This window comes from Piliocolobus tephrosceles, chromosome 2 (assembly GCF_002776525.5).
Source record: "Piliocolobus tephrosceles isolate RC106 chromosome 2, ASM277652v3, whole genome shotgun sequence".
Taxonomy (NCBI): domain Eukaryota; kingdom Metazoa; phylum Chordata; class Mammalia; order Primates; family Cercopithecidae; genus Piliocolobus; species Piliocolobus tephrosceles.
Window position 1 is genome coordinate 136,071,389 of NC_045435.1, and position 9,956 is coordinate 136,081,344.

Sequence of the window (9,956 nt, forward strand, 5' to 3'; positions counted from 1 at the left end):
CGCTCTGTCACCCAGGCTGGAGTGCAGTGGCCGGATCTCAGCTCACTACAAGCTCCGCCTCCCAGGTTCACGCCATTCTCCTGCCTCAGCCTCCCGAGTAGCTGGGACTACAGGCACCCGCCACCTCGCCCGGCTAGTTTTTTGTATTTTTTAGTAGAGACGGGGTTTCACCGTGTTAGCCAGGATGGTCTCGATCTCCTGACCTCGTGATCTGCCCGTCTCGGCCTCCCAAAGTGCTGGGATTATAGGCTTGAGCCACTGCGCCCGGCCAGATATTAGTTCTTATAAACAGAGAGGTGATAGTCTGACCATAACCCCATGACACAAGAAATTGGTATAGACCTCCTAGCACAGCATACTGTTGAAGGCATTCATGGCTTCTTTCTTTCCTTGCAAAGGACACAGGTCCTGCTTGTTCCTGGAGTGTGACCTTTCAGGACACGGACCTACATCTTTTGTCTGCAGTGTGAACGAGGTCACGGCTAGAGATGTGGTTCCTGCAGGGATAGACCTTGGGGCCTGGGCCTGCTGTGGGAGGCCTCTGCTCAGAAATTGGCCTCTGTTTCACCCACACTCACAGTAAATGCTCAGAAGCCACTGCAGTTAGTTTTGTGCCTGGTAAACAGGCAGGTGAGAAGCCAGAGTCTTAGGGCAGTTGGGGTAGGGGTGACAGTGACAGAAGGTTATAACCTACCCTGTCAAACTGGGCCCAGAGAGACTTTTCACATCTAGTCAATCCTTCCTCTGCGTGGGTGGTGTTGGCAGTAGCTGTCTGTCTCTGTAGGGAACTTCCCCGACTCCAAAGACTTGGGGACCACAATAGTATGTCACCATATTGTGGAGATGTCCATGCAGTTCTGTGTGACCCAGTTTATTTCTGCCTAAAGAAAGAGTCTTTATCCCATGCTCCTGAAAAATTGCTGGTTCTTGTACCTGACATTCGATATCCAGGGACTTGTGAGCAAGTCCAGGTGGCTGAATCCTAGTCGAGGTGACTGGATCCTAAGTCTCCCTGTCCCTCTGCTGGAGAAGCTATGGTGATGTCAGTAGCCTTATCTTTATGTATTTAAAAAAAAAAAAAAAAAAGACCATTTAAAAGGTTACCTTCTTTTGGTCAAGGGGATCGTAAAGGATTGTTCTGTAGCTGAATTAAAATCTAAGAAGATTAATAAAACCTGCAATACAGTCCCTGTTTTAGGCTTACTTCAGGAAAACCTCCTAGAGCAAGCTAGAGGGCATGAAAAACTGCATTATTCTGCTGACAATTTTCTTCTTATAGACTTATATAATTTCTGTGTCACCTTAACTGTTGTCAGCATGGTTTTCTTTTCAAAATAAAATTTAAATATGTACCATAAGTTTTTATAGCATATTGAATTTCATGGTTTGACTATTTTAACTTAACCCACCCATGTGGTTCATTAAAAGTCTTTCCTTGCTGTAGCCTTGGCTGGTTTTATGGTGATTGTTTATTCATGTAAGCAGTGGCATTTTGCCTACTCATTTGCTTTCGGTGAGAGAGGAATGGAAAAGGAGACGCTCCTTAGATTGAGTGTTTAGCCTTAGTTGGCGACCCACAGGCTTACGTTCTTATTAGCATTCCCAGGATGGGTGGAACACCTGCCATGCTTGATGGCCCGTCATGCCAGGGCCGGGCTGGTGTTTGCGCTGGGCTCAATCTGCTTGCTGAGAATTACCATTATCACTTTTTCTCTGTACTCCCGGAGATGGTTTTAGTTCTGTTTGGGTGTGATCACAGATAATGAAGTGAAATGCGGCTTCCTTGTCATGAACCACCATCGTGCTCATTTACTGACTTGAAATAATATTGAGATCTCAACATGGAAAGGACAGCGGAGGAGGTGGGAAGACGTTCCAGTTTAGAAATATCTGTGGCTTATACAAGAGAATGCACAACAACTAGGCCACATCATCAATGTGATTCAAGTTAATGTGAGAAGTTGGACCATCGCTAAGACTATTTTCTGACCAAAACTTCTTGCCTTTTTGCCTTTCATTGAACAGAACCTTTGACCCAAATACAACCCAGGCAGAGGTTATTTAAAAATGCACCTTTGGGGCCGGGGGTGGAGGCTCATGCCTGTAATCCCAGCACTCTGGGAGGCCGAGGTCGGCAGATCACGAGGTCAGGAGTTTGAGACCAGCCTGGCCAATATTGGTGAAACCCCCGTCTCTACTAAAAATACAAAAATTAGCTGGGTGCGGTGGTGCACACCTGTAGCCCCAGCTACTCGGGAGGCTGAGGCAGAAGAATCGCTTGAACCCGGGAGGTGGAGGTTGCAGTGAGCTGAGATCATACCACTGCACTCCAGCCTGGGTGACAGAGTGAGACTCTGTCTCAAAAAACAAAAACAAAAACAAAATGCACCTTTAGGGGAGAAGGTAATGGAGAGTTACTGGTCAACCAGCGTAAAGTTTCAGTCAAGCAAGAGGAATAAGCTCTAGAGATCTACTGTACACCACTGTACTTGTAGTTAACACTGATGTGCTGCACACTTGAAAATTTGTTAAGAGGGTGGATCTCATGTTAGTAATTATTTACCATAATTACTTTAAAAGCACTGTTTGCTTGTAAGTTTCTGGTGCTGCTGCTTATGATTTGTGTGATTTGAAGCAAACATTTAAGTTCCTTGAGCCTTTATTTTCCTATTTGTTAAAGGAGGTTAATAAGTGTTTTCAGCTATCATTTCTTGAGTGCTTGTAATGTACCAGGCACTGTGACTAATTCATCTTCACCAATACCTCCGTGAGCTATGGCCTATTATAATCATTATTTTACAAATGAGGCACTAGAGGCAAAGAGAGGTTAAATAACTTGCCCAAGGTCAGGTAGATAATGTGGAGCTGATATTCAAACCAGCTGATTGACTTCTAAGTGGATATTCTTTTTCTTTCTCTCTTTCTCTCTCTCTCTCTCCCCTCTCCCCTCTCCCCTCCTCTCTCCTCTCCTCTCTCTCCTCTCTCCTCTCTTCTTTAGAGATAGGAGTCTTGCTATATTGCCCAGTCTGGTCTTGAACTCCTGGCCTCACGTGATCCTCTTGTCCTGGCTTCTCAAGTAGCTGGGATGACAGGCCTATACCACCACGCTACTCTTAACTGTGGCTATGCTTGATTACTCTGTTTGGTCTTGGCTTATCTGAAAATAAGACCGGGAGAGGGAAATGCTTGGCAGACATACCCCCACAAGAAGAATCACCTGAGTTACAGTTCTGGAAAGGTCTTGTGTGTAAAAGACCTGCTGACATATGTATGCCTTACGGTGGGGATTCTTAACCCCTAGACTGCGGACCTGTACTAGCCCGTGGGTGGTTAGGAACTGCGCGGCACAGCCAGAGGTGAGTGGTGGGGGAGCAGTACTGCCTGAGCTCCGCCTCCTGTCAGATCAGCTGCAGCATTAGATTCTCATAGGAGTTCGAACCCTATTATGAACTGCGCCTGCGAGGGATTCTAGGTTGCATGCTCCTTAATTGTCTTCCATGAAACTGGTCACTGGTGCCAAAAAGACTGGGGATTGCTGCTTTAGGGTGACAGTTTTCTGCAATTCAGATACAAGCTCTTTGTATTCAGGACTTGAAGAAGCTTGTTTTCTACCATGAAATAAAACAGGACCTAGATAAAAGTTTACTTAGTTGGCACTAAGTATGGCTATTAGGCAAAAGGCAGGGGAAGGTAGATTTTTGTCAACATGGTCCAACAGAAATATAATGTAAGCCACATATGTAATTAAAAATCTCCTACTAGTCACGTTAAAAGTAAGAAACAGGTAAAATTAATTTTAATAATATATTTAATTCATATCCAAAATATTATAATTTCATCATGATTAATATTAAAAATTATAATGTAGTAGAGACGGGGTTTCATCACGTTGGCCAGGCTGGTCTCAAACTCCTGACCTCAGGTGATCCACCTGCCTCGGCTTCCCAAAGTGCTGGGATTACAGGTGTGAGCCACTGGGCCCGGCCTCCATGTGCATTTTATGCATCCTGCATGCATTTCCGGGGGACTAGCTATGTTAAATGTGCCCAGTAGCTATGTATGGCTGGAGGCTATAATATTGGATAGTCTATTAGTAGAAAAATGTATTAAGACAGCCTTGTAGATAGCTCCTTGTGCCTGGACCCAGAGTTTGGAACAATATATGTAAAAGTGATCATTATTGTTTCAGTTAACAACACAGACTGTAAATGTCGTGGGTTCCACGTTAAGAGTGCTAGAAAGAACCATAGCTATTTTATCTACTCCAATCTCCATTTGTATAGATGAAGGCATGTATGCTCAACATGTGTGAGGTCACATTGGCATCGTCAAGACTCAAACCCAGTGATCTTTCTGATACGTTGTATTGTGGACATGGCAAAAAGTGACCGTTACTTATATCATGGACCATATAGAAACTGTGTGTGCATTTTCATGTACCCTCTTTTATGTGGAAAAATAGCTGTGACCTTTTGCGGGGTTCACAAAAATTGTAGTTTGGAGAGATGGAAATATCTTTTGAGATCGCCTGATTGAGTTTCATTTTTCTCTCCTGGGTCCTTAGGCTCAAGGAGGTTATATGGTTTGCATGAGGCTACTGCATTGGGTCTCTTGGCTTGCTGCCATTGCTTTGCCCTGATGCTAGGAAGATCATTATTGGAGTCAGTGGCTGTAAAAATCACAGAGCAAAGGTGGGAGATTCCCTCTAAGAGCCAAGAATTAGTTTAGTATCTTACCTTTGTTTCTTTTTTTTTTTTTCTTACCTTTCTTTTTGAATACTCAACGTGAGTTTCCTTCTGGCCCTTAAATCATTTGTGGCCGGGTGCAATGGCTCAGGCCTGTAATCCCAGCACTTTGGGAGGCTGAAGTGGCCGGATCACGACGTCAGAAGATCGAGACCATCCTGAGCAACATGGTGAAAACCTGTCTCTACTAAAAACACAAAAATTAGCTGGGCATGGTGGTATGTGCCTGTAATCCCAGCTACTCGAGATGCTGAGGCGGGAGAATCACTTAAACCCGGGAGGCGGAGGTTGCAGTGAGCCAAGACGGCTCCGCTGCACTCTAGCCTGGCGGCAGAGCAAGCCTCCATCTCAAAAAAAAAAAAAAACATAAATAATAAAATAAAATAAAAAATCATTTTTAAAGTTCACCAGTCTCTCTTGAAGGAACCTGTATGAGAATGGGAGAAAAATGTTTGGGGTAGAGGGAAGTGAGGAGAGGGGAGGAAAGGGGTCTATTACTGCTTGAAAGATCCTGAATGAAGCTGGCACTTCCTGTGTGTGGAAGCCTAAGGTGAAAGCCCTCACTGGGTGTGTGACTATACCAGGAGAGTAATCTATTGTAAGAAATCACTTAGAGTGGTGGTTGTTAAGCCCAGGGCATTTGACAATGTCTGAAGACGTCTGCTAGTTGACTTCTAGCGGTAGAGGCCATGGATGCTGCTAAATAGCCTGAAATACACGGGACCCTCCACCCCCACAACCACCAAGTTATCTGACCTAAAATGTCAATAGAGTTGATGCTGAGAATCCTGACTTATAGTGGAAAGGGGCAAAATATATATTCAATTTTCCCTTGGTATCCACAGGAGATTCGTTCTAGGACCCACCTCAGATACCAAAATTCATGGATGCTCAAGTCCCTTATATAAAATGGCACAGTAGTGGCACATAACCTACATACATCCTCCCGTATGCTCTAAATCACCTCTAGATTACTTTTTTTGGTGAGGGGGGTGGGGCAAGGAATTTCTAAAATTTATTTCGCTAATAGGGATTTTCTACAGGAGAACCCTCTGATTTTCTAACAGCAGTATTTCGGGTAAATATCTTTCCACATTCGCTGCACTCTTAAAGCCTTTCTCCAGTGTGAACTCTCCTGTGTCAAATAAGACTGGAGCTTACAGCAAAGGACTTCCCATATTCCTTGCGCTCATAAGGCCTTTCTGCTGTGAGTTCCTCAATGCTGAAGGAGAGAATGGCTTTGGCTAAATTTTGCCACATTGCTTGCACTCATAAGGCATTTCTCCAGGATGAACTCTTGTGTTTCTTGAGACCGGAGCTTTCGGCAAAGGATTTCTCACATTCAGTGCACTCATAAGGCTTTTATCCAGTGTGAACTCTTGTATGAACAGGAAGTGCAGAGCTGTAAGAAGATGATTTCCTGTGTTCATTGCATTCATATGGCCTTTCTCCAGTGTGAACCCTCTGATGCACAGTAACATGCTCCTTCTGGCTAAATCATTTCCCCCATACCTCACACTCCTATGGCCCTTCTCCAGTGCGAATCGTCTGATGCACAGTAATAAGGTCCTTCTGGCTAAATCATTTCCTACATACCTCACACTCAGATGGCCTTTCTCCAGTGTGAACTCTCTCAGGTAGAAGGAAGTGAGACTTCTTGTAAAATAATTTCCCACATTCCCCACAACTGTAAGGTCTCTCTCCAGTGTGAAAGCTCTGGTGATCAGCGAGGAGGTGGGACCTATACCCAAAAGATTTCCCTCATTTCCTGCACTCAGGCCTTTCTCCAGTGTGACCTTGTTGGTGTTGAATGAGGTTGCCCTTTTGTCTAAAACGTTTCCCACATTCTCCACACTCGTTAGATCTTTTTCTAGTGTGAACTCACTGATGATTACTGAAGGTATTACGTTTGCTAAAGGATTTCCCACATTCACTGCACACGTAACATCCTTCTCTAGTGAAAAGCTTCTGGTGGAACGAGTGAGTGGTGCCGAAAGGTTTTGTGGGACGGGCACGGTGGCTCACACCTGTAATCCCAGCTCTTTGGGAGGCTGAGGTGGGCTGATCACTTGAGGTCAGGAGTTGGAGACCAGCCTGGCCAACATGGTGAAACCCCATCTCTACTAAAAATGTAAAAATTAGTCAGGCCTGGTGGTGGGCACTTGTAATCCCAGCCACTCAGGAGGCTGAAGCAGGAGAATTGCTTCAACCCAGGAGGTGGAGGTTGCAGTGAGCTGAGATGGTGCCACTGCACTCCAGCATGGGTGACAGAGTGAGACTCTGTCTCAAAAAAAAAAAAAAAAAAAAAAGGAAGGTTTTGTGTATTCTTCACAGCTGTACTGAGTCTTTCCCTCATGAAAGGGTGGGCCATGCTTGGTTTCAGTGTTTCTCTTCTCTGTAGTGTGAGTAGCCTCTTGCTGGTGCAGTCCCAAGCTGGGCAAGAAGTTCTTCCCAACCTCCTGTGACATATGGACTTTACAGCTCTTCACAAATGACACCTCTCTGGCACCCCTTCTGTTGAGTTTCTCTCCAATGTGCTGCTTCTGGTGCTGATGAAGATTTTCAGTGTCATCCAGTTTTTTCCCACATGTCCCACTCCTGTTCAGTTTCTGCTTGTGATGAGTTTCCTGGTGCTGTGCCAAATGAAAAATGCCCTCTAAGATGGGGCTACACATTTCACAGGGTTGAGCCTTCTTGGGAGACCCACCTGCCCTCAGAGTCCTAACCTGAGAGGCTGTTTGTTTAGAAATGCTCTGCTTAGATGCTGCCTCCTCATCTTTCACTCCACACCAACAACCCAGGAAAGATAAAAGTGCCAGGTTCTCCAGCATCTCATCACGGTACAGGCATCTCCGAACTTCACTGAGGAGACTCGATTTCTTCTGGAGAAAGTTCACAGCCATGTCTTCAGAGGTCGCAGTGCCCTGCTGAGCACTTGGCACAACCGTGGCCATTCAAGTATATGGGGAAGGCCGGGCGTGGTGGCTCACGCCTGTAATCCCAGCACTTTGGGAGGCCGAGGCAGGTGGATTGCCTGAGATCGGGAGTTAGAGATCAGCCTGGCCAGCAGAGTGAAACCTCTCTACTAAAAATACAAAAATCACCCTGGGCGTGGTGGTGGGCGCCTGTAATCCCAGCTACTCGGGAAGCTGAGGCAGGAGAATTGCTTGAACCTGGCAGGTAGAGGTTGCAGTGAGCCAAGATTGTGCCATTGCACTTCAACCTGGACAACAAGAGCGAAACTCCGTCTCAAAACAAACAAACAAAAAAACTACGTGGGGAAAGTGGGGTCGGGAGCGGCAGGTGCCATCACGAGACTGAAGACCTGCCTCTGTGCAGCCAGGGCGAGTCCCCTTCACCTTCTGGGTTCAGCCACTGCGGTGCCAACCCAGCACCCTGGGGCCTGTCAACCCACAAACACACTCAGCACCAACCGACATGGCCGTTCCTCTCATCTCTGGATTACTTCTAAAGCCTAATACAATGTCAACGCCATGTGAAGAATTGTTGTTCTGTATTTTAATTGTCATTTGTTATTTTTTATTGTTTTTCTTCAAATATTTTTCATCTGAGGTTGTTTGAACCTATAGATGTGGAGTTCACAGATAAGAAGGACCAGCTGTATGTCTAAACTCTCTGTAGTCAAAAAGCCACTTTTGAAATTCTAGTTTTTTAAAAATTCACACTGTTGTTTCTCATGAATCTAAATTTAATTGCAGTTGCTTTTTTACTTGGAAAACTTAGTCTTCCTAATTCCATGGTTTTTTTTTGTTTTGTTTTTTGTTTTGTTTTGAGACAGAGTCTCACTCTGTCACCCAGGCTGGACTGCAGTGGCACAATCTTGGCTCACTGCAACCTCTGCCTCCCAGGTTCAAGTGATTCTCCTGCCTCAGCCTCCCGAGTAGCTGGGATTATAGGCTATATGCGTCCGCCACCACGCCCGGCTAATTTTTGTATTTTTAGGAGAGACGGGGTTTCACTATGTTAGCCAGGATGGAATCGATCTCCTGACCTTGTGATCTGCCCGCCTCAGCCTCCCAAAGTGCTGGGATTACAGGTGTGAACCACTGCGCTCAGCCACGTAATTCCATGTTAGTTTGTAAATCAGAGGTGCTTTTTAAGACCTTTAGAGAGAACAGTCACATTTGTTGAACTCATCTTGTTTCAAGTAGGTGAATGTGTATTTTGTGCTTAGTTTTGGATTTCTTAGCATATAATTTCCATCCTACACAGCATTGAAGCCTATCAGCCTGGTAAATAAACAGTGAGTGCTTACATTATCAGACACTTACTGCTAATTAAATTATATCTAAATTTAGATTTTTAAAAGCCCTCCATATGTTTTAATTTTCTGCATAAATTATTTATGCTAGGAGGTCATACAAATGGGTGCTTTATTGTGGTCCTCAAAACTTCAGTGGAGTTGAGGGAAGCTGCAGCGGCTGCCTTTGCTCTTGTAGCTATTTTAGGCAGAAAGAAAATGACAGGCGCTTTCCCAGTCTGGCTGGGAGTTCACAGGAGGTGTCGATGCCATCAGGAGAAGGAGGCAGGATATGAAAGAGACTAAGAATTAGAAAAATATTTCTGCCCTCTTTAGTTGGTTTGTGAATAGAAAAGGCTGTGGGAAATAGTGGAACTGGGGAAATAGGCTAAAGTAGTAGATATTTTTTCTATTACCTTTGAGATTGCAATAAAGGGAGATGAAAACTTGTTTCGTGCTTAGCTTCCAGGATATCCAAACGGTGTGCATCCTCAGGGCCAAGTCAGACCCTGGTACTTCCAGAAACATCCACTGTGTCTGGATAGCTGAGCGTCTCTACCCCCGCCCCCCGCCCCCACACACAGCGTGCCTGGATAGCTGAGCGTGTACAGTGCATACCCCCACACGCACCCCACACACACCAACTCACCCACCCCGTGTGTCTGGAGAACTGAGAATTTTTAAACACACACACACACACACACTGTGCCTGGATAGCTGAGAGTGTAAAATACACAACCCTGTACACTCACACACACAACACCACACACACACACAGTGTGCCTGGATAGCTGAGAGTGTACAATGCATACCCCTGCACGCACCGCCCCCCCCACCACCAACTCACCCACCCAGTGTGTCTGGAGAACTGAGAATTTTTAAATACATACACACAACACACACAGTGTCTGGATAGCTGAGAGTGTAAAACACACCCCCCTGTACACCCC

General features: G+C 45.3%; 1 protein-coding gene across 4 annotated transcripts in view; it reads left to right on the top strand.

Annotated features, from left to right (window-relative positions):
* Window positions 1-9,956, top strand: part of OSBPL10 (oxysterol binding protein like 10) — a 331,661-nt gene that overhangs the window by 184,615 nt on the left and 137,090 nt on the right. The gene's annotated exons all lie outside the window — the stretch shown is intronic.